Consider the following 24,477-nt stretch of genomic DNA (forward strand, 5'->3'; position numbering starts at 1 on the left):
TGGTTGTTTTATTGTCCCAGGACATTCAGAGTCAAGTACATCACAGGACGAATGTATATATGGCCTCAAATAAACTGTTTAACCACTGCTTTGAAGCTATTTATAAAGCCTATCAATTCTGGAGAAAAAAAAACATCATAGTCATAACTTTATCAAGGAATCTTAATGAAGATCTACACTGAGTGTACAAAACATTAACAGCACCTTACTAATATTAAGTTGCACCGTTCAAAGGCACTTAAATATTTTGTCTTGCCCATTCACCCTCTGAATGGCACACATACACAATCCATGTATCAGTTGTCTCAAGGCTTACAAATCCTTCTTTAACCTGTCTCCTCCCCTTCATCTACACTGGATGAAGTGGATTTAACAAGTGACATTAATAAGGGATCATAGCTTTCACCTGGTCAGTCTATATAATGGAATGAGCAGGTGTTCCTAATGTTTTGTGCGCTCAGTGTACAGTAGTGCATTCGGAAATATATATACTGTATATACAGTGGGGAGAACAAGTATTTGATACACTGCCGATTTTGCAGGTTTTCCTACTTACAAAGCATGTAGAGTTCTGTAATTTTTATCATAGGTACACTTCAACTGTGAGAGACGGAATCTAAAACAAAAATCCAGAAAATCACATTGTATGATTTTTAAGTAATTAATTTTCATTTTATTGCATGACATAAGTATTTGATACATCAGAAAAGCAGAACTTAATATTTGGTACAGAAACCTTTGTTTGCAATTACAGAGATCATACGTTTCCTGTAGGTCTTGACCAGGTTTGCACACACGGCAGCAGGGATTTTGACCCACTCCTCCATACAGACCTTCTCCAGATCCTAAAGGTTTCGGGGCTGTCGCTGGGCAATACAGACTTTCAGCTCCCTCCAAAGATTTTCTATTGGGTTCAGGTCTGGAGACTGGCTAGGCCACTCCAGGACCTTGAGATGCTTCTTACGGAGCCACTCTTTAGTTGCCCTGGCTGTGTATTTCGGGTCGTTGTCATGCTGGAAGACCCAGCCACGACCCATCTTCAATGCTCTTACTGAGGGAAGGAGGTTGTTGGCCAAGATCTCGCGATACATGGCCCCATCCATTTTCCCCTCAATACGGTGCAGTCGTCTTGTCCCCTTTGCAGAAAAGCATCCCCAAAGAATGATGTTTCCACATCCATGCTTCACTGTTGGGATGGTGTTCTTGGGGTTGTACTCATCCTTCTTCTTCCTCCAAACACTGCTAGTGGAGTTTAGACCAAAAAGCTATATTTTTGTCTCATCAGACCACATGACCTTCTCCCATTCCTCCTCTGGATCATCCAGATGGTCATTGGCAAACTTCAGACGGGCCTGGACATGCGCTGGCTTGAGCAGGGGGACGTTGCGTGCGCTGCAGGATTTTAATCCATGACGGTGTAGTGTGTTACTAATGGTTTTCTTTGAGACTGTGGTCCCAGCTCTCTTCAGGTCATTGACCATGTCCTGCCGTGTAGTTCTGGGCTGATCCCTCACCTTCCTCATGATCATTGATGCCCCATGAGGTGAGATCTTGCATGGAGCCCCAGACCGAGGGTGATTGACCGTCATCTTGAACTTCTTCCATTTTCTAATAATTGCGCCAACAGTTGTTGCCTTCTCACCAAGCTGCTTGCCTATTGTCCTGTAGCCCATCCCAGCCTTGTGCAGGTCTACAATTTTATCCCTGATGTCCTTACACAGCTCTCTGGTCTTGGCCATTGTGGAGAGGTTGGAGTCTGTTTGATTGAGTGTGTGGACAGGTGTCTTTTATACAGGTAACGAGTTCAAACAGGTGCAGTTAATACAGGTAATGAGTGGAGAACAGGAGGGCTTCTAAAAGAAAAACTAACAGGTCTGTGAGAGCTGGAATTCTTACTGGTTGGTAGGTGATCAAATACTTATGTCATGCAATCAATTGCAAATTAATTACTTAAAAATCATACAATGTGATTTTCTGGATTTTTGTTTTAGATTCCTTCTCTCACAGTTGAAGTGTACCAATGATAAAAATGACAGACCTCTACATGCTTTGTAAGTAGGAAAACCTGCAAAATCGGCAGTGTATCAAATACTTGTTCTCCCCACTGTGTATATATATATATATATATATATATATTGTCATTTTAGCAGACGCTCTTATCCAGAGCGACTTACAGTTAGTGAGTGCATACATTTTTCATACTGGCCCCCCGTGACCCATTTTGTTGCATTACAAGCTTATTCTAAAATGGATAAAATATAACATCTATCTACACACAATACCCATAATGACAAAGTGAAAACAGTTTTCTAATTTTTTTTGCAAATTTATACAAAATTAAAAACATAAATAATTGATTTACATAAGTATTCAGACCCTTTGCTATGAGACTCGAAATTGAGCTCAGGTGCATCCTGTTTCCATTGATCATCCTTGAGATGTTTCTACAACTTGATTGGAGTCCACCTGTGGTAAATTCAATTGATTTGACATGATTTGGAAAGGCACACACCTGTCTATGTAAGGTTCCACAGTTGACAGTGCATGTCAGAGCAAAAACCAAGCCATGAGGTCAAAGGAATTGTCCGTAGAGCTCCGAGACAGGATTGTCGAGGCACAGATCTGGAGAAGAGTACCAAAAATGTTTTGCAGCATTGAAAGTCCCCAAGAACACAGTGGCCTCCATCATTCTTAAATGGAAGAAGTTTGCAACCACCAAGACTCTTCCTAGAGCTAGCTGCCCGGCCAAACTTAGCAATCGGGGGGGAAGGGCCATGGTCAGGGAGGTGACCAAGAACCCGCTGGTCACTCTGACAGAGCTCCAGAGTTCCTCTGTGGAAATGGGAGAACCTTCCAGAAGGACAACCATCTCTGCAGCACTCCACCAATCAGGCCTTTATGGTAGAGTGGCCAGACGGAAGCCACTCCTCAGTAAAAGGCACATGACAGCCCGCTTGGAGTTTGCCAAAAGGCACCTAAAGGACTCCCAGACCATGAGAAACAAGATTTAACTCTTTGGCCTGAATGCCAAGCGTCACATCTGGAGGAAACCTGGCACCATCCCTACGGTGAATCATGGTGGTGGCAGCATCATGCTGTGGGGATGTTTTTCAGCGGCAGGGACTGGGAGACTAGTCAGGATCAAGGGAAAGATGAACGGGCAATGTACAGAGAGATCCCTGATGAAAATCTGCTCCAGAGCACTCAGGACCTCATACTGGGGCGAAGGTTCACCTTCCAACAGGACAACAACCCTAAGAATGGGAGAAACTCCCCAAATACAGGTGTGCCAAGCTTGTAGTGTCATACCCAAGAATACTCAAGTCTGTAATCGCTGCCAAAGGTGCTTCAACAAAGTACTGAGTAAAAGGTCTGAAAGGTATTTAAGTTTTTTATTTTTAATACATTTGCAAAAAAATTATAAAAACCTGTTTTTGCTTTGTCTTTATGGGGTATTGTGTGTAGATTGATGAGGGGGAAAAACTATTTTAGAGTAAGGCTGTAACGTCACAAAATGTGGAAAAAGTCAAGGGGTCTGAATACTTTCCGAATGCACTGTAGAGGCATCTGGATTCTCGAGATGTCCTCTGTAGCATGATGACAATGGGTTATATTATGTAGACTTCTTGTATAATTATTAAACATCCTACTTACTCTCTGAAAGCAGAGCAGTGTGGGGCTAAGGATATCAGCTGGAATCTGTGCCTTTGTCTGTGTGGTTCCTCTTAGAACAGCCGAGCCCAGCAAAATGATGAACAGCATGTTGGGTGAACACAATACAAATCGATTTCTGTCAACAGAAATCAACTCCAGGCAATTACTGTCCTTTGTGTGCATTTGATTACTACAGCACTTTGAATGAAGCAGTCTTAAGCTGCCAGTTATAGAGACATTCATCAGTTGTCTTGCAGGGTGATTTAAATATATTGTTGTTTTCCCGTCCTCCTATCTCTCTGCCCTCGCCGGCTGTTGGCTCTAGAACAGATATGAATTGATGCTCCAGTAATGGCCTGCAGGATTCACTCAAATAAACAAGACAAACAGGGGAAGGAAATGTTTGGTTTTCCTTCTCTCCCTGTTTTATTTCCATCCATTATTCCCTGATTATTGATGTAATTTGTTTCCGACCACAACTGAAATGAAACGCATTCTTTCTCATTACGGACCTCTTCAGAAGGTTATTTTTTTTACCCTTAACACAATTGCCTCATTTCAATATCATGATCATCTAATTGTGTTATATTGACCTGTCTTCTGTTGGAGACCTCCTCTGCTGGAGACCTCTTATGTTCTAGACCTCTTATGTTCTAGACCTCTTCTGTTGGAGACCTCTTATGTTCTAGACCTCTTCTGTTGGAGACCTCTTATGGCGAGCTCAAATGAAAACGCATTTGGGCATGTACAAAGAGGGTTGGTATCTACATAGAAATCACAATTGGAATGGCTTTTGATTTTCCTATCGACCCTGACATAGGAAATCATTTAACATTGTTGTATACAGTGTAACACAGTGTAAAAGAGATTACAACATAACTTTTTACATCTGTTTCTATGGACATCATTCTGTCATGTTCGTTAGTGGGTCAATACATAACCTGCCAATATGTTATGTTCAGTCAGACAAAGCTCACATTCATGCCTGACTCCCAGACATTGAAAGAGCATCAAGCCACTCCATCCAGGGGTTGTAGCAGGACAGGATTATCATAGTGTTGTGTTGAGTAAACAAAGAATCCATCTCTGCCAGATGCTCCTCTCGTCGACTGACCCTTGACGTACTGCTGTCTCTCTGACGTCTTACTGTCTATCTCCCTTGACTTCCTACTATCTCCCTGGGGCTTCCTGTCTCTCTGACATCCTACTGTCTCTCTCCCTTGACTTCCTACTATCTCCCTGGGGCTCCTTGTCTCCTGCACAGCTAGCGCCCTGATCAAGACACACTGTGTCCTTCTTTCTTCACATACTAAGGTTAATCATGTATTGCACTACAATGCAATTGTATATGTATAAGGATCAAAGAGTCCTTTAATAGTATGCATCTATTTGTGAAATGTATACAGCACATACATATCGCTGTTTAATTGCAATTGAAGATGTTATGTTACAATGTGCTAGAGATCAGCCATTTAATGAAGAAAATATATAACTTTTGAGAACAACTATTTTCCCTCTGTATAGTAATAAGTAATATACAGTGCCTTCGGAATGTATTCAGACCCCTTGACTTTTTCCACATTTTGTTACGTTACAGCCTTATTCTAAAATTGATTAAATTAAAAAAGATCCTCAGCAATCTACACACAATACCCCATAATGACGAAGCAAAAACAGGTTTTTAGACATGTTTGCACATTTATATATATGTAAAAAAAGGAAATACCTTATTTACATTATTATTCAGACCCTTGACTATGAGACTCGAAGTTGAGTTCGGATGGATCCTGTTTCCATTGATCATCCTTGAGATGTTTCTACAACTTGATTTTCCACCTGTGGTAAATTAAATTGATTGGGCATGATTTGGAAAGGCACATACATGTCTATATAAGGTCCCACAGTTGACAGTGCATGTCAGAGCAAAAACCAAGCCATGAGGTTGAAGGAATTTTCCGTAGAGCTCCGAGACAGGATTGTGTCGAGGCACAGATCTGGGGAAGGGTACCAAAAATGTTCTGCAGCATTGAAGGTCCCCAAGAACACAATGGCCCCCATCATTCTTAAATGGAAGAAGTTTGGAACCACCAAGACTCTTCCTAGAGCTGGCCGCCCGGCCAAACTGAGCAATAAGGAAAGAAGGGCCTTGGTCAGGGAGGTGACCAAGAACCCAATGGTCAGTCTGACCGAGCTCTAGAGTTCCTCTGTGGAGATGGGAGAACCTTCCAGAAGGACAGTCATCTCTGCAGCACTCCACCAATCAGGCCTTTATGGTAGAGTGGCCAGACGGAAGATACTCCTCAGTAAAAGGCACATGATAGCCCGCTTGGAGTTGGCCAAAAGGCACCTAAAGACTCTCAGACCATGAAAAACAAGATTCTCTGGTCTGATGAAACCAAGATTGAACTCTTTGGCCTGAATGCCAAGCGTCACTTCTAGAGGAAACCTGGCACCATCCCTACGGTAAAGCATGGTGGTGGCAGCATCATGCTGTTAAGGATTGTTTTTCAGCGGCAGGGACTGGGAGACTAGTCAGGATCGAGGCGAAGATGAACGGAGCAAAGTACAGAGTGATCCTTGATGAAAACCTGATCCAGAGTGCTCAGGACCACAGACTGGGGCCAGAGCCCGGACTTGAACCCGATCGAACATCTCTGGAGAGACCTGAAAATAGCTGTGCGACGACACTCCCCATCCAACCTGACAGCTTGAGAGTATCTGCAGAGAAGAATGGGTGAATCTCCCCAAATACAGGTGTGCCAAGCTTGTAGCAACATACCCAAGAAGACTTGAGGCTGTAATCACTGCCGAAGGTGCTTCAACAAAGTACTGAGCAAAAGGTCTGAATACTTATGTAAATGTGATATTTCCATTTTTTATAAATTAGCAACAACTTCTAAAATCCAGTTTTTGCTTTGTCATTATGGGTTATTTTGTGTAGATTGATGAGGGGGGGAAAAAACAATTTAATATTTTAGAATAAGGCTGTAACCTAACAAAATGTGGAAAAGGTCAAGGGATCTGAATACTTTTCCAAGCCACTATATATATATATGTGTGTGTGTGTGTGTGTGTGTGTGTGTGTGTGTGTGTGTGTGTGTGTGTGTGTGTGTGTGTGTGTGTGTGTGTGTGTGTGTGTGTGTGTGTGTGTGTGTGTGTGTGTATGTATGTATATATATGTGTGTGTGTGTATGTATGTATGTATGTATGTATATATATATGTAAGTATCCTATACACAGTGGTATTGTTTAACTCATTAGTCCCTCTGCATTAGTAAGTCATATGCTGTATAATAATGTGCCTGAGCCATATTCAAATTCGAGAGACTGGGAAAACCAATATCCCTTACAGAGGGTTTACGTGTTTGACATGGCAAATAAATGTAAATCCCTTTCGTGGTCTGGACGGGCCTCTGTGGTCAAGTCGATTTAAAATGGCCTACAAGTTGTGCGTTGATAAACTGCTTCTCCAGCTCAATAACGGGAGGGGGCCATAACCCTCCCCACATCGCCATATTTATTTTCCTCTGATAAGATTGGCTTTGTCTGCGCCGGAGTATAACTCATTTCTTTGGTTTTGTCCGCGCCGGAGTGTAACTCATTTCTAGATGTATATTGAAATGGCTGTAACCCCTGCTCCTCCGTTTTATACCTCTATAAAGATACATGTCCACTAAAAGCTATTTATTCACATTTTTCAAGAAAATCCTAAACAAACTATCAAATGCAAGTCGGGGACTGAAATTGCACATCAGCACAAAATATTTGGTGGGCTATAGCTCTGACATTGACTTTTTTCCTCCTCTCAGCTGTCATGGCTGAAATTGCTATACTGCTTCATGATAGACTTGGCCAGTGTGCAGCAGCCAGGTCAAGCTATTATTATTAAAGCAGGTGCTGAGATCTACACAGGATTTTACAATGGGATTGTGGTTCTCTGGTGTGCTTAGTAGTTGTGAGGGCTGACGACCAGCAGCTAGACACCTCAGTACTGGGTTGCAGCCCCTTTATGCCGACACGTGTGTGTGTGTGTGTGTGTGTGTGTGTGTGCGCGTGCATGTGTATTTGTGTGTATTTCATGGGGATGCCTTTATGTACCATTGTAGCAGACTATATTTCAGTTTTTCAGTTGCTTTACTTGAAAAGGTGATAAAGTTAATGGACAGATTCACTACATTGTGTTGTTATATAACATAAGTTCAGTCCGTCCCACCAGTGGCTTTATGACACTGCACTTTCCACACATCCTGGTTCCTACTTTATTCTAAGTCATTTTCAGACTCAAATATTAAAGGTGGTGCTGTGCAAGTAGGGATCTGTTGCAGCAGCTGACTGGAATGATATATCTGGCCTGTTAGGCCTCATCGTCACAATGAATAGCTCCCTCCTCAACCCTGCCACAGTGGCAAACATCAGGGAGGCAACGATGAATGAATCATTCAGAAAAGTGCTTTGTGGCTGTGACCTCAGGCAACATATGGCTGCTTCTCCGGCGCCCATTTATGTAATCTGTAACCTGAGCACTCAGAGTTGGTTGGCTGTGCCTTTTGTCTGAAAGACAGTACATTAACCTAGCAGATTGAACTAATCCATGCCGCTTCTGCTTCCCACTGCTTCCCTTGCATCTCATCTCCCACACCTTTTGAGCTCTCAGAAATAAACTTAGGGAACATCACCTCCCATCGTAACCCCTCCCCTTGGCTCCAGCCTGCAGTTCAGAGTCATCAACTCCTCCTCTTCCTCCTCCTCCTCAGGCTCACTTAATGGATGTCATTTCCCCTCGTCAATTTTTACTTCCTGGCTATGTCAGGAATTAATTTCCAACCTGGCATGACAAACAATTATCCGAATAAAATGTATATAATAGAATCTATACTGTAAATCGTCTTGGTGGCAGACCTCAACACAAATTACAAAGGACAGATTTTCAATGTAAAACACATTTATAGGACACGGAGAGCTGGGACGTGTACCTGGAGTCTGTAATTGCACTAATGTGCAACCGTGTTTCTGTAGGCGATTGGGGCTGCCAGCTTTTCTCTTTTAGTTGACATCCTTATTTTCGTTCCTCTGACTCAATGTCTATTATGACAGATGAAAAAAGACTGTCTTCATGTCTTCAATTAGTTGGCCAGACCTGGCAATTGGGGTTTGTAATGGGAAAGCATCCTAATGAACTGTAGTCACACAATGAGAAGAGTAGCAGTCCATTTTAAGCAATTTACTGGTCATTTCTGGCCATAGAGATACAGTACATCTTAAAGTAGTTATTATTTGAAAATTAACTGTGTTCAGTAGTAGAGTAAATTGTAGAGTAAATTGCTTTCCTTGCCTCGCTACAACAGCAGTGCATTGGCTGCTAACTGGTTTATCTTAAATAACCCTGCATTAGTGTGACTGTGACTATGACCTTCTCTGCCTCTCCCTGTCATACGCTATTGTTTCACCATGTGTCACGGGTTCAAAGCTCACCAGCATTAAGGCAATCTTAACTGGCTCATCATTACTGGCTCCTGTGGTTTTTCCCCAACTGCTCCCCTATGGATGACAATGGAGAGAGAGGAGAGTGGCTGCTAACTACAGAGTACAACTTGAAATGTCTTTGAAGACTAGCTAGAGAGTTCCTATTTAGGATGCAAATGAAATCTAAATGGAGAAGATGAATATGAGATGAGATTTTCATCCTAATGCATAGCACTAGTGTGAATACTTCAGGCTTCATTTGAATTTGACCCCCACAGTATAGGCCTAGCAGCTCCCATTGTCTATAGATCTACTATGCTTTTGGGTTTGCATTGCTCCAGTATGTAGGATGAGGTTAAGGCTCTTACTTCCTAGTTTTAGCATGCATAGTATTGCATGACACCAACAACCACTCTGTTTACACGAGTCCCCTAACCATGTGCTACTTCCTCCTCCACAGTGGACGGCTGCATCGATTGGTCGGTAGACCTGAAGAGGTACCGGGTCCTAGCAGGGGAACCAGTGAGGGTGAAGTGTGCCCTGTTCTACAGCTACATCAGGACCAACTACTCCATGACTCAGAGCGCCAAGCTCCGGCTCATCTGGTACAAAAACAAAGGGGACTCTGAGGAGCCTATCATCTTCTCCGGCCATCGGCTCAGCAAGGAGGATGACTCCATCTGGTTCCGCTCAGCCGAGCTGGAGGACAACGGCTTCTACACCTGCGTCCTGAGGTGGGTTTATTTAGTCCCTCTGTCTCTGAGGAGTTTATTCGAACCATTGAGCTTTTCTTACAGTAACCCCCAACTAAACACCATGTTTATTTTAGTCATTCACAGCCCATTGAAAGACCACAATTTCAGGAAGTGCGTTTTCATTGGATAACAGTTCATGACTGATCTTGGCTAGTGGTCCCTCCCACATATTGTACAGTAGTTTGAGAGGCCCTAATTTATCCATCTAGTTTATATCTACTTTCCAAAGCTACTGTAGTGTGTCAGGGTGTCTATTGTAATGCTAAACAGCCTCCTCGTTGCATGCCCACCGCGCCAGCCAAGCAAGCCCTGCGATTGCACACAGCATAAGGAGGGAGAGATCCACAACGCATGCCATGTTTAGTTTCCTCGTGAAGGAGCGCATGACTGGCCTTGCGAGGTTCGTTCACCCCTGACACTGAACTGGGGTTGACTCATGATGTGGAACATGTAACTGACATTCCACAAAAGAATAGGCTTTGCCAAAATCATTATTATCAAATCAATTATCCTGTTCCTGTAGGTTCTATGCGAGGAGGATTGTGCTAGAATTCCCTCCTTGGATTATGACATCAAACAACGTGTGAATCATTTAATTAGTAAAGAAAATGTGTTTTTATAACATCTAGGAAAAATATTTTCACTGTTCTTAGCTACTTTACCATAAAGAAAATAGAGATGATCTTACAGAGGCTTCAGCAAAACTCTCCACAGATGAGGATCCAGCTCCTCTCTGACAACGCTGATGCTTCTCCCTGGCCAAAAATACGGGTTTTCTCCTCGCTCTGCATTCCCCTCACGCTACGCTGACAGTCTATTTAGGAGAAGATCCTGTCACTTTCACTGGGCTTCTTATTACACTTCCTTTCCCACCCAGTTGGTCATAGCAACAGCCACAGCTCAGACAGCCAGGCGCAATGCATTCCAATGTGTTAGCTAGCTAGGGACTCATCAAGCTGAGCCTTCTTCTTTTGCCTGGGGAACGACAGATCGGTTGGAAGGAGAAGAAAAAACAAAAAATTGAAATGGCATGTAGCCCTGTGCAATGTGTTATTGAATGTAAGATACTGTATACAGTGATGTATCTCTATGAAGTAATCTCAATATATTCCAAATTGAATTAACTGTCTGTCAAAGACGTTCAAGGTAAAAAGAGAGAAGTGCTGTTTTCATGCTTTGGTTTCCGTTAACGGTGACTCTTGATCCCTGAAACCAAAGAAGCAGAAATCCAAATAAATGGTGTTTTGGGTTTCTGTAGATCCCCAAGCTGCTTCTTTAATAAAACCCCAGAATACTGAAACTCCTAATAATGATACAAAACTACAATCAGAACAGAGGAAGAAAGGCAGGCTAGTATTCTCTGTGAAATGGAAGGGCTGTGCAGCACCCGGTTCTGACTCTAAAGGTATTTAGAGAGGAATGCAACACTCTTCTGAGAGACAATTGCTGTAAAATGACATTGGCAGACGCTGCTGTGTCTGAAATGACAGGGTGGCTCTGGAATGGAGGAATGTATTTTCTCAGAGGGTCCAGTGAACTACAGGAGGGGTAATGTTTTGTGTCTGGCCCAGGCCCCCTACACAGACCACTTGGAATAAAACAGACGTCTACACACACTAACACATACACCGATACACACACAAACACACACTAGCCCTGCAATCGAGGCCTTGATGGCAGTTATATGGGGTACCAGACGATGTCCCCTGTTTTATTAGAACATGAACAGTGACTAATCATGCCTGTATGCCAGAGAAACTCACAGCACCAGCATGACATGTTAAGCGGTAGTCAACGAGTCGATGCAATCTGCCCGGCTAATGCACCACAAGAGACAGATTCACCACACCTTTATTTCTCATTCTCTCCAGTGAGGCTAGACGAACCTCCCATCTTACAGCATTGATGGAGGGAGAGGCATTTCACACCTTCCCCCAAACAATGGACACACATTTAGCTTTGTTCAATAACTTTATGCCGAGGAGAAATACAACACGTTCCCACAGTCTGAGGGATGCCTCTTATTCAACACGTATACAGTACATTATCTGAGCTAGGCTATTCCCCCAGTGGTCTGTAGGGTAATATGTGCCACCTGTCTTTTTCTCCCCTCATAAGATAATTGTCCTCTCTCCAATCACCTGGGTGTCACAGACCTTTTCTTTCAAAGCGGTCCAGGTTTTTAACCTTCAGAAATAGAGAGAGACAGAGAAGTGAGTCTGTGCTTTGGCACTGTCTGAATCCACGCTACCACGCTTGCCAGTTATTTTCAAATATTAAACACTCAAGCTTCAGCTTTAACATTAATCAACTTTTAAACTCTCTCAAAACCCCATTTATATTTACTGTGGGCAGAGACTATTGTTATAAATGTCTACAAAGAGGGGATGGAGAGTGATCCGTCTGGCTTTCATGGAATCACATCTAAGACAAATCTATGGGTAGGACTTACCAAATAATGGTTAAGCAAAATGTTTTCAGTAAATACATTACAAAGGGTCTAGACTTAAACAATCATTGTTAAAACGCTGTGTTCTACTAGACGAGGTGTAATCATCTTGTAATTTGAAGCGTCACCATATGAGGCTGTGTTAGAGGGTAGACAGTCTTTTAGGAAAAATCTATCCAAACAAAAGAAAATCATTATTTTTCAACGATGGCTTGTCCTCTTGTGAATTAATGTCCAGACTCCAGAAAAATACCTTCTGTTATTGATAGATAAAACCAGTTAGTTATCAGACACGCAGACACACAGACAGACAGACAGAGATTCTCACAGACCGGCAGCTAGGCAGCGTAGCTATGAGATGTTAATTTGTAAGCCCCTCACTTGCAGAACATCATATAGCATCTGACTCTCTCCAGGAGAGGAGTCACCTTGACTCTGGCTGCGGATAGATAGATAGATAGATAGATAGATAGATAGATAGATAGATAGATAGATAGATAGATAGATAGATAGATAGATAGATAGATAGATAGATAGATAGATAGATAGATAGATAGATAGATAGATAGATAGATAGATAGATAGATAGATAGATAGATAGATAGATAGATACAGTGGGGAAAAAAAGTATTTAGTCAGCCACCAATTGTGCAAGTTCTCCCACTTAAAAAGATGAGAGAGGCCTGTAATTTTCATCATAGGTACACGTCAACTATGACAGACAGAATGAGGAAAAAAATTCCAGAAAATCACATTGTAGGATTTTTAATGAATTTATTTGCAAATTATGGTGGAAAAGAAGTATTTGGTCAATAACAAAAGTTTCTCAATACTTTGTTATATACCCTTTGTTGGCAATGACACATGTCAAACGTTTTCTGTAAGTCTTCACAAGGTTTTCACACACTGTTGCTGATATTTTGGCCCATTCCTCCATGCAGATCTCCTCTAGAGCAGTGATGTTTTGGGGCTGTCGCTGGGCAACACGGACTTTCAACTCCCTCCAAAGATTTTCTATGGGGTTGAGATCTGGAGACTGGCTAGGCCACTCCAGGACCTTGAAATGCTTCTTACGAAGCCACTCCTTCGTTGCCCGGGCGGTGTGTTTGGGATCATTGTCATGCTGAAAGACCCAGCCACGTTTCATCTTCAATGCCCTTGCTGATGGTAGGAGGTTTTCACTCAAAATCTCACGATACATGGCCCCATTCATTCTTTCCTTTACACGGATCATTCGTCCTGGTCCCTTTGCAGAAAAACAGCCCCAAAGCATGATGTTTCCACCCCCATGTTTCACAGTAGGTATGGTGTTCTTTGGATGCAACTCAGCATTCTTTGTCCTCCAAACACGACGAGTTGAGTTTTTACCAAAAAGTTCTATTTTGGTTTCATCTGACCATATGACATTCTCCCAATCCTCTTCTGGATCATCCAAATGCACTCTAGCAAACTTCAGACGGGCCTGGACATGTACTGGCTTAAGCAGGGGGACACGTCTGGCACTGCAGGATTTGAGTAGTGTGTTACTGATGGTAGGCTTTGTTACTTTGGTCTCAGCTCTCTGCAGGTCATTCACTAGGTCCCCCCGTGTGGTTCTGGGATTTTTGCTCACCGTTCTTGTGATCATTTTGACCCCACGGGGTGAGATCTTGCGTGGAGCCCCAGATCGAGGGAGATTATCAGTGGTCTTGTATGTCTTCCATTTCCTAATAATTGCTCCCACAGTTGATTTCTTCAAACCAAGCTGCTTACCTATTGCAGATTCAGTCTTCCCAGGCTCGTGCAGGTCTACAATTTAGTTTCTGGTGTCCTTTGACAGCTCTTTGGTCTTGGCCATAGTGGAGTTTGGAGTGTGACTGTTTGAGGTTGTGGACAGGTGTCTTTTATACTGATAACAAGTTCAAACAGGTGCCATTAATACAGGTAACGAGTGGAGGACAGAGGAGCCTCTTAAAGAAGAAGTTACAGGTCTGTGAGAGCCAGAAATCTTGCTTGTTTGTAGGTGACCAAATACTTATTTTCCACCATAATTTGCAAATAAATTCATAAAAAATCCTACAATGTGATTTTCTGGATTTTTTTTTCTCAATTTGTCTGTCATAGTTGACGTGTACCTATGATGAAAATTACAGGCCTCTCTCATCTTTTTAAGTGGGAGAACTTGCACAATTGGTGGCTGACTAAATACTTTTTTCCCCCACTGTAGATAGATAGATAGATAGATAGATAGATAGATAGATAGATAGATAGATAGATAGATAGATAGATAGATAGATAGATAGATAGATAGATAGATAGATAGATAGATAGATAGATAGATAGATAGATAGATAGATAGATAGATAGATAGATAGATAGATAGATAGATAGATAGATAGATGGATAGATGGATGGATGGATGGATAGTGTGAAGCCCTACCTTGTGTGTTTACTGGTCATCTCAGCCACTCTATTCCCCCTGTCTCAGCACTTATACTGTCACCATGCCATTAACTGGCCATGCTTTCCCATGAAGGCAGTGGAGGCTCCTCAGAAGAGGAAGGGGAGGATCATCCTCCTCTGGGTACATTGACTTCAATACAAAACCTAGGAGGCTCATGGTTCTCACCCCCTTCCATGGACTTACACAGTAATTATGACAACTTCCGGAGGATGTCCTCCAACCTATCAGAGCTATCGCAGCATGTTAACTGACATGTTATCCACCCAATCAAAGGATCAGAAAATTAATCTAGTACTGAAAACATAAGCTACAGCTAGCTAGCACTACAGTGCATAAAACGTGGTGAGTAGTTGACTCAAAGAGAGAGAAAGACAATAGTTGAACAGTTTTGAACAAATTAATTTCTTCCAAAATGAAGGAGAAGCAAATTGTGCAGAGCAACAGACGGGCTGCAGTTAGTCAACTGACAGTCCAGTACAACATTGGTGCCCAAAGACCCATAAAAGAATGCACAACTCGTCGTAGCTTGACACGAATGGTGGTGTGATGGTGTGGGGTGTGTATTCATGGCACACATTGGGCCCCTTGATAAAAGTGGAGCAACATTTGAATGCCACAGGATATCTGAACAGCATTGCCAATCAGGTGCATCCCATGGCAGCAGTGTATCCATCTGCAAATTGATTTTTTCAGCAAGATAATGTCACGAGGCTAGGATTGTCCAGGAAGGGTTCCACGAACATGACAGTAAATTCAGCTTACTGCAGTGTCCTTTCCAGTCACCAGATCTCAATTCAATTGCGCATCTGTGGGATGAGATGTAACGAGCTATTCGGAGTAGAGATCCACTACCAGCCAACTTGACAACTGTGGGAAGCATGGGCCAGCATCCCTGTGGAATGCTTTCGACACCTTGTAGAGTCTATGCCCCGACGACTTCAGGCTGTTCTGAGGGCAAAAGGGGGGGCAAACATGTTCCTAATGTTTTGTATACTCAGTGTATTTTGAAACTGTGAGAGTAATAAGTAAATCAGTTTTGAATTTCATTGTATTTCCATTGTGAATTCATGCAACATATCTTGACTAGCATATCATTTGACCACTACAGTGCATTTGTTATGATAATAATCCATATAAAATACAGTAATTTTTTAAATTAGAGACACTGTAACAATGAAGCTGTGAGTCGAGAAGCAGGTGCAGGTGAAACGTTTAATAAAACAAACATTAAACGAGACAGCGTAACAGTGGCAATAATGCATGATCACAGGAACATTATCGACTGAGGACAAAATGTAAGGGAGGGACATATAAAGGGGAGGTAATGAGGAAGGTCATGCAGTCCAGGTCTGAATCATAATGATCTGCATGTGCGCGTAATGATGGATGCCAGGTGTGCATAATGATGAATCCCAGGACCGGTGGTTAGTATTTCGGCGACGTCGCACACCGGAGGGGAGGAGCAGACTTGACAGTACCCCCCCCTCTGACGCGCTGCTCCCGCCGCAGGACGAGGCTGACCAGAGGGACGACCCCGAGGACAAGTAGCGGGTCGGTCCGGGCGGCGAAGGTGGAAATCACGGATGATGTTGGGATCCAGAATGTCCTCCACCGGAACCCAACACCGCTCCTCTGGGCCATACCCCTCCCGGTCCACCAGGTACTGGAGCCGACCCCCACGACGGCGGGAGTCCAGTAGGGATCTGACAGCATACGCCGGACTCCCCTCGATGTCCGGGGGGGGGGGGGGGGGGGGGGGTGTCGTGGGGGACAGAATCAGCTAGGGGACCTGGAACCACCGGCCTGAGAAGGGAGACATGAAAAGAGGGTGAGATACGATAGTGACTGGGCAGCTGTAACCTAAACATCACCTCGTTGACCCTACAGAGAATCTTGAACGGCCCCACAACTGGGGGGCTCAGTTTCTTGCAGGGCAGGCGGAGTGGGAGGTTCCTGGTAGAAAGTCAGATGCGATCCGCAGGTTGGAACACAGAGGTCTCACTGCGGTGGCGGTCTGCCTGTTCCTTTTGACGATGGACGGCGTGCTGGAGTCTCATGTGAGTGTCATTCCAAACTTCTTCTGCGCGCCGGAACCACTCATCAACTGCAGGAGCGTCAGTCTGTCCCGGAGTCCACGGAGCCAGGGCTGGCTGAAAACCCAGAACACACTGGAAGGGTGTTAACCCAGTGGAGGAGTTACGTAGTGAGTTCTGGGCGTACTGCGAGAAATACCTGGATGTCCAGCGACGACAGCTGTGTGCGGCCAGGTCAGCAGCCGATCCCTTATCCCTGTGGGAATGTAAATGCGCTCTGGAGGACAATTAGTGGGTGCGGGCTCCCTCTCCAGAGCCTGGCTGATGTCCACAAGCTACATCCCAGACCACAGGAGCTGCGACTCGGGAGGATGGATTTATGGGCACATTCTGGACAGGAGCCTCCCCCGAATCATAGAGACAGTGTTCTTAGAATCTGGGCGATAGTTCAGCGTGAAGTCAAACCTTGTGAAGAAAAGGGCCCACCTTGCTTGGCGCGGATTCAGCCTCCTCGCTGTCTGTATGGTTCCTTGGCGCCCTCCAGCCAGTGTCTCCACTCCTCTAATGCCAACTTCACCGCCAGCAGCTCACGATCACCAATGTCGTAAATCCTCTCTGCAGGGGGCAGTTTCTTAGAGTAAAACGCACATGGGTACAACTTCTGTGGATTACCCTGTCATTGAGACAGAACTTCCCCCACGCCCACCTCTGAAGCGTCCACCTCCACCACAATCTGGGTGTTGGGGCGGAGGTGAAACGTCCTTAGAGTAGACAGAAGGCCTCGTCAGCTGCTGAGCTCCACACCAACCTACGGGGCCCTCCTTTAACCCTCCCGTTGTCCTAGGGTCAAAATGACCGGCCACTGTGTTGAACCAACTTTATTTAATTTTTATATTTTTTGGATCATTTGTGAGAAGGAGGCAGTGATACTTTCTTTAAAGTCTCACTGCCTCCTTCTCACAAATGATCCCAAAAATATAAAAATTAAATAAAGTTGGTTCAACACAGTGGCGGGTCATTTTGACCCTAGGACAATGGGAGGGTTAAGGAGAGGGGTGAGAGGAGCGGCGACAGAGCTGAAGTTCCTGATGAAGCAGCGGTAGAAGTTGGCAAACCCCAAAAACCGTTCTAACCCCTTTAAGGTGGTTGGAACTGGCCATGACCTGACTGCATCTACCTTCTTGTCATCCATCCTCACACCCTGTGGGCTGATTTGGTAGCCTAAGGAGACAGTCCTCTGGTGAAATTGGCACTTCTCAGCCTTGACGAACAGGTGGTTGGTGAGGAGGCGTTCCAGGACTGCTCGGACGTGAATGATGTGATCCTCCAAGGTAGCCGAGTAGATCAGGATGTCATCGATATACATGTCCACCTGGCGGCTGAGCATGTCCCTGAACACCTCGTTAACGAATGCCTGGAACACTGACGGAGCATTGGCTAAGCCATATGGCATCACCAAGTACTCGTAGTGGCCAGACATCGTGCTAAAAGCCGCCTTCCACTCATCCCCCTCCCGGATGCGGATGAGATTGTATGCACTCCACAGGTCCAGTTTGGTAAAGAACCGGGCCCGTGGAGCTGCTCGATGGCACCAATGGGAGAGGGTACCGATACTTTGAGGTGATTTAGTTGAGTCCTCTGTAGTCAATGCAGGGACGTAACTCTCCATCCTTTTTGGCCACGAAGAAGAAAACAGCCGACGCAGGGGAAGTGTCCGAAAGGTGAGCGCGTACTCAGCAGTGGCAACCTTGGACCACTCGGTGGTGGGAGTTCCCCTCTGATGCGTAAAATAGAGGGAGCACTGAAGTAGGAAGCCACCGCATTTGGATGGTGTACCGTCATATTTATCCGGGAGGGATAAATGGGCTGATGTGCTGGCTCAACTGGTTGTAGAGTATCCTCTGCTGGATGAAGACAACGCCTCCCGGGTGTGTTCGAGACGTTGCACACTGCAAAGAACCTCCATCATAGCCGATCCCAGTTGTGCCAACTGGTCATGGTGTTGACGTAGAAGATAACTCTGTTCATCGACCGTCTGAGAGATATTCAAATTTCCTTCTGCTTCCACGGTTTGAGTCGGTATTCTGTAACAATGACGCTGTGAGTCGAGAAGCAGGTGAAACGAAACAACGTAACAGTGGCGATAATGCATAATCACAGGAACATTACGACTGAGGACTAAACGTAAGGGAGGGACATATAAAGGGGAGGTAATGAGGAAGGTAATGGAGTCCAGGTGTGAATCATAATGATCTGCAGGTGCGCGTAATGATGGATGCCAGGTGTGCGTAATGATGAATCCCTAGACCGGTGGTTAGTATTCTGGCGACGTCACACGCTGGAGGGGAGGAGCAGGAGTAGACGTGACAGACACGTGTGAAAGTGAAACCACTGTTAAAATACTATGAAAGACTGAGATAATGGGACATCTAATGAGAGATGGATGATCTTGCTCTGTTGGAGATTTTAGCTCAAGCTGTATTTCGCAGAGAGCGCGTTTTTAGAGACAGGTGGGACTTTCTTTTGCAGAAAGTACAGATTGGCGCAACAGTTATCGTTTCCCAAAACCAATCTTATAGGATATTTGTGAGGATTTAAGACCTGCTTTAAAAGGCAAACACGTGCCATTCCGGTGCACGTCCAAGTGCTATCCACCCTCTGGTTTTTGGCAACAGCCACTTTTCAGCGGGAGCTTGCCGATCGGCATCTCACAGCCCTCGATGAGCCAATGTTTTGGATGCAATCATCAGCAAAACTAAATGTAACATACAATTTCCATACACAATCGCACAACATTTACATTTAAGTAATTTAGCAGATGCTCCGGAAGGTGGTCAGTGACTCCGCTGTCCTGGCGTCGTGGGGGAACTTGTTCCACCATTGGGGTGCCAGAGCAGCGAATAGCTTTGACTGGGCTGAGCAGGAACTGTGCTTCCATAGAGGTAGTGGGGCTAGCAGGCCAGAGGTGGATGAACGTAGTGCCCTCGTTTGGGTGTAGGGTCTGATCAGAGCCTGAAGGTAAGGAGGTGCCGTTCCCCTCACAGCTCCGTAGGCAAGCATCATGGTTTTGTAGTAGATGCGAGCTTCAACTGGAAGCCAGTGGAGTGTGCGGAGGAGCGGGGTGACATGAGAGAACTTGGGAAGGTTGAACACCAGACGGGCTGCAGCATTCTGGATAAGTTGTAGGGGTTTAATGGCACAGGCAGTAAGCCCAGCCAACAGTTAGTTGCAGTAATCCAGACGGGAGATGACAAGTGCCTGGATTAGGACCTGTGCCGCTTTCTGAGTAAGGTAGGGTCGTACTCTGCGAATGTTGTAGAGCATGAACCTGCAGGATCGGGTCACCGCTTTGATGTTAGCGGAGAACGACAGGGTGTTGTCCAGGGTCACGCCAAGGTTCTTTGCACTCTGGGAGGAGGACACAAAGGAGTTGTCAACCGTGATGGCGAGATCATGGAGCGGGCAGTCCTTCCCCAGGAGGAAGAGCAGCTCCGTCTTGCCGAGGTTCAGCTTTAGGTGGTGATCCGACATCCACACTGATATGTCTGCCAGACATGCAGAGATGCGATTCGCCACCTGGTTATCAGAAAGGGGAAAGGAGAAAATTAATTGTGTGTCGTCTGCGTAGCAATGATAGGAGAGACCATGTGAGGATATGACAGAGCCAAGTGACTTGGTATATAGAGATAATAGGAGAGGGCCTAGAACTGAGCCCTGGGGGACACCAGTGGTGAGAGCATGTGGTGCGGAGACAGATTCTCGCCACGCCACCTGGTAGGAGCGACCTGTCAGGTAGGATGCAATCCAAGAGTGAGCAGCGCCGGAGATGCCCAACTCGGAGAGGGTGGAGAGGAGGATCTGATGGTTCACAGTATCAAAGGCAGCAGATAGGTCTAGAAGGATAAGAGCAGAGGAGAGAGAGTTAGCTTTAGCAGTGTGGAGAGCCTCCGTGACACAGAGAAGAGCAGTCTCAGTTGAATGACCAGTCTTGAAACCTGTCTGGTTTGGATTAAGAAGGTCATTCTGAGAGAGATAGCAGGAGAGTTGGCTAGAGACGGCATGCTCAAGAGTTTTGGAGAGAAAATAAAGAAGGGATACTGGTCTGTAGTTGTTGACATCGGAGGGTTCGAGTGTAGGTTTTTTGAGGAGGGGTGCAACTCTCGCTCTCTTGAAGACGGAAGGGACATAGCCAGCGGTCAAGGATGAGTTGATGAGCGAGGTGAGGTAAGGGAGAAGGTCTCCGGAAATGGTCTGGAGAAGAGAGGAGGGGATAGGGTCAAGCGGTCACAAGTCGCAAGATTTCATCTGGAGAGAGAGGGGAGATAGAAGTCAAAGCATAGGGTAGGGCAGTGTGAGCAGGACCAGCGGTGTCATTTGACTTAATAAATTAGGATCGGATGTCGTCAACCTTTTTTTCAAAATGGTTGACGAAGTCATCCACAGAGAGGGAGGAGGGAGGGGGAGGAGGAGGAGGATTCAGCAGGGAGGAGAAGGTGGAAAAGAGCTTCCTAGGGTTAGAGGCAGAGGCTTGAAATTTAGAGTGGTAGAAAGTGGCTTTAGCAGCAGAAACAGAGGAAGAAAATGTAGAGAGGAGGGAGTGAAAACATGACAGGTCCGCAGGGAGTCTAGTTTTCCTCCATTTCCGCTTGGCTGCCCAGAACCCTGTTCTGTGAGCTCGCAATGAGTCATCAAGCCACGGAGCAGGAGGGGAGGACCGAGCTGGCCGGGAGGATAGGGGACATAGAGAGTCAAAAGATGCAGAAAGGTAGGAGAGGAGGGTTGAGGAGGCAGAATCAGGAGATCGGAGGGAGAAGGATTTAGCAGAGGGAAGAGATGATAGGATGGAAGAGGAGAGAGTAGCAGGAGAGAGAGAGCGAAGGTTGCGACGGCGCATTACCATCTGAGTAGGGGCAGAGTGAGTAGTGTTGGAGGAGAGCGAGAGAGAAAAGGATACAAAGTAGTGGTCGGAGATTTGGAGGGGAGTTGCAGTGAGATTAGTAGAAGAACAGCATCTAGTAAAGATGAGGTCAAGCGTATTGCCTGCCTTGTGAGTAGGGGGGGGGGCGGTGAGAAGGTGAGGTCAAAAGAGGAAAGGAGTGGAAAGAAGGAGGCAGAGAGAAATGAGTCAAAGGCAGACGTAGGGAGGTTAAAGTCACCCAGAACTGTGAGGGGTGAGCCATCCTCAGGAAAGGAACTTATCAAGGCGTCAAGCACATTGTTGAACTGTCCAAGGGAACCTGGAGGGCGATAAATGATAAGGATGTTAAGCTTAAATGGGCTAGTGACTGTGACAGCATGGAAATCAAATGAGGAGATAGACAGATGGGTCAGGGGGAAAAGAGAGAATGTCCACTTGGGAGAGATGAGGATTCCTGTGCCACCGCCGCGCTGACCAGATGCTCTCGGGGTATGCGAGAACACATGATCAGACGAGGAAAGAGCAGTAGGACCAGAAGTCCCCACAAGAATAGTAAACGAACAAAAAATTGACCAACTGGGGATTTTGTTAGTCCCCACAAGGTTAAATGCTATTGCTAATACAGCATGCTAATGTTAGGGTTAGAATTACGTTTAGGGTTAGGAGCTAGGGTTAGTTTTAGGGTTAGGGTTAGGAGCTAGGGTTAGGGTTAAGGTTAGGTTTTTGGGTTAAGGTTAGGGTTAAGGTTAGGTGTTAGGGAAAACAGTATTTTGAATGGGACTGAATTGTGTGTCCCCACAAGGTTTTCTGTACAAGACTGTGTGTGTGTGAGTGTGTGCATGCGTTCATGCCTGTGTGTGTGTGTGTGTGTGTGTGTGTGTGTGTGTGTGTGTGTGTGTGCATGAGTGCCTGTCTGAGTGTGTGTGCGTGCTTGTGTGTATGTGTGTGTGAAAGGCAACGGCACAGTAAGCAGGTTTGATGCTGGAGAAAACCTGGCTGTATCGTTGATATGCTGCTCTGGGTAACAGCCCCATAGGGACCACCCTGTTAACCCTTTCCACCCTTGCACCCATTTAACCTTGAACATCACACAAACCCATTGATCCAGATTGAACCAACTGCTGCAGATTAGTGATATGAAAGGTTTCATCAATGGCCCATGAGTCAACAGAAACATCATTATCCTGTGTAGTGATGAGGTACTCTGATTCTTTCACACATTGACCTGTTTCTTGCCATGGCTTTTCAACACCTTTTTTTTCATTTTCTTGTACATTTTGTCTCTGTTTGATCTTCTGTTGGTGTGTGTAGTGAGAGAGATATTGAGAGAGTGTGTCTGTTGGAGGTTTATACCAGAGGTTTAATAGCTCCAGAAGTAGGGTCTTCATGGTTCATTCCCAGTTAGTGGTTCCTATTTAAATGAAATTGGGGGCTCATGTTCTCTCTCTGAAATATTTAGCACTTCTCTTTAAAACTTCACTACATTTCTCCCTCTTCACACTCTTCCTCCCTCTTACAGAGAAATGGTGGAAATAGAATTTCTCCCCCCATTTTGATCAATGGAATTGGCCTACATTTAGATTTAAACTGTTGCATGTAAAATTATCTCTCTCTCGTTGAAATCCGTCTTTAGTAAGGCGCTTTATTAAGTTCAAAGAGTTTGATGTCATTTTTCAGACTGCAGAGCAATCGAGGCAGGGTGATTGTGTAGGAAATTCTCCCCACAGAGATTTTGAAGGACTTGCAAAAGCATCTGGGGACCCGATAAATCCATTCATAAGCTCATAAAGCATTGCATCATAATTAATGGCAATAAAATCAACAACTATTTCAAACTAACCTATGTAAGTTGCTTTTATTCCTCATTGGCAAACAGATGGACAAGTGCCTTCTCATTAGGGAGTGAACGTTATTTATAATAAGGGTTACCTGGAGAAAATCGGACTTCTCTGAAATAAAAATGGATGGCCCACCCTTCAGTAAAATATATTTTAACTAAACCCTCCTTGAATGCTTGAAAAAAAAAAAAAAGTGACCCTCCCCTATACCCAAAATAATAATTAGAACATAGTAGATAGCAGAGAACATGTCTACCGTTTACCCTCACTTCTTGGACAGACCAGAGCCTTAGACATGCAGTTTTAGAAACTATTTTTCATCCTGTAAGCGTTACATGGCAACGCAGGAATTGTGATAGAGCACAGGGCTGCGGTTCAGAAGGTTGTGGGTTCGCAGACAACCGTGGACAAGAATAGGGGTGGAAAGATCTCCTTTATAGTAAAAACATTGCATGAATCTATCATCGTATTTGCGGGTCCGAGAAGAAGTTGCCTTTTATAAATGCATTTCATGCAATTCTATATAATTGTACATGACTGGAGACAGCAGAATCTTTTTTAATACCACTCAAATTACCGAAATTACAGGCTAAGAATGGACAGAGAGATAGGCCTATGTGTTCATCTTATCATAAGGCTATGTCTTGTTTGTAACGAAACTGTCCCTGTTTGCAAATAATGAAATCTGAGATGGCATTATGAATCTAAGCATGGTACTTCCAAAAGTTAGGCCTACTTGTCCACCAGACAGAGTAGGCCTACCGAAGCAAAACAATATAAGCTTTACCTATTGCTACTCTTCTTCCGTGGCTTAAACCAGGAAGAGAGTGTCCCCACTGGGCACACACTGGTTGAATAAACGTTGTTTCAATGTAATTTCAATGAAATTACGTTGAACCAACGTGGAATAGACATTGAATTGTC

General features: G+C 44.7%; 1 pseudogene across 1 annotated transcript in view; it reads left to right on the plus strand.

Annotated features, from left to right (window-relative positions):
- LOC311104878 (X-linked interleukin-1 receptor accessory protein-like 2) overlaps positions 1–24,477 on the plus strand; it is a 343,046-nt pseudogene that overhangs the window by 164,583 nt on the left and 153,986 nt on the right. Inside the window, exon 2 of the transcript in view lies at positions 9,578–9,851. The product of the transcript in view is annotated as an X-linked interleukin-1 receptor accessory protein-like 2 (transcript). The remainder of the gene's footprint in view (positions 1–9,577; positions 9,852–24,477) is intronic.

The sequence above is a fragment of the Coregonus lavaretus genome (genome assembly GCF_964263955.1).
Source record: "Coregonus lavaretus genome assembly, chromosome: 29".
Taxonomy (NCBI): domain Eukaryota; kingdom Metazoa; phylum Chordata; class Actinopteri; order Salmoniformes; family Salmonidae; genus Coregonus; species Coregonus lavaretus.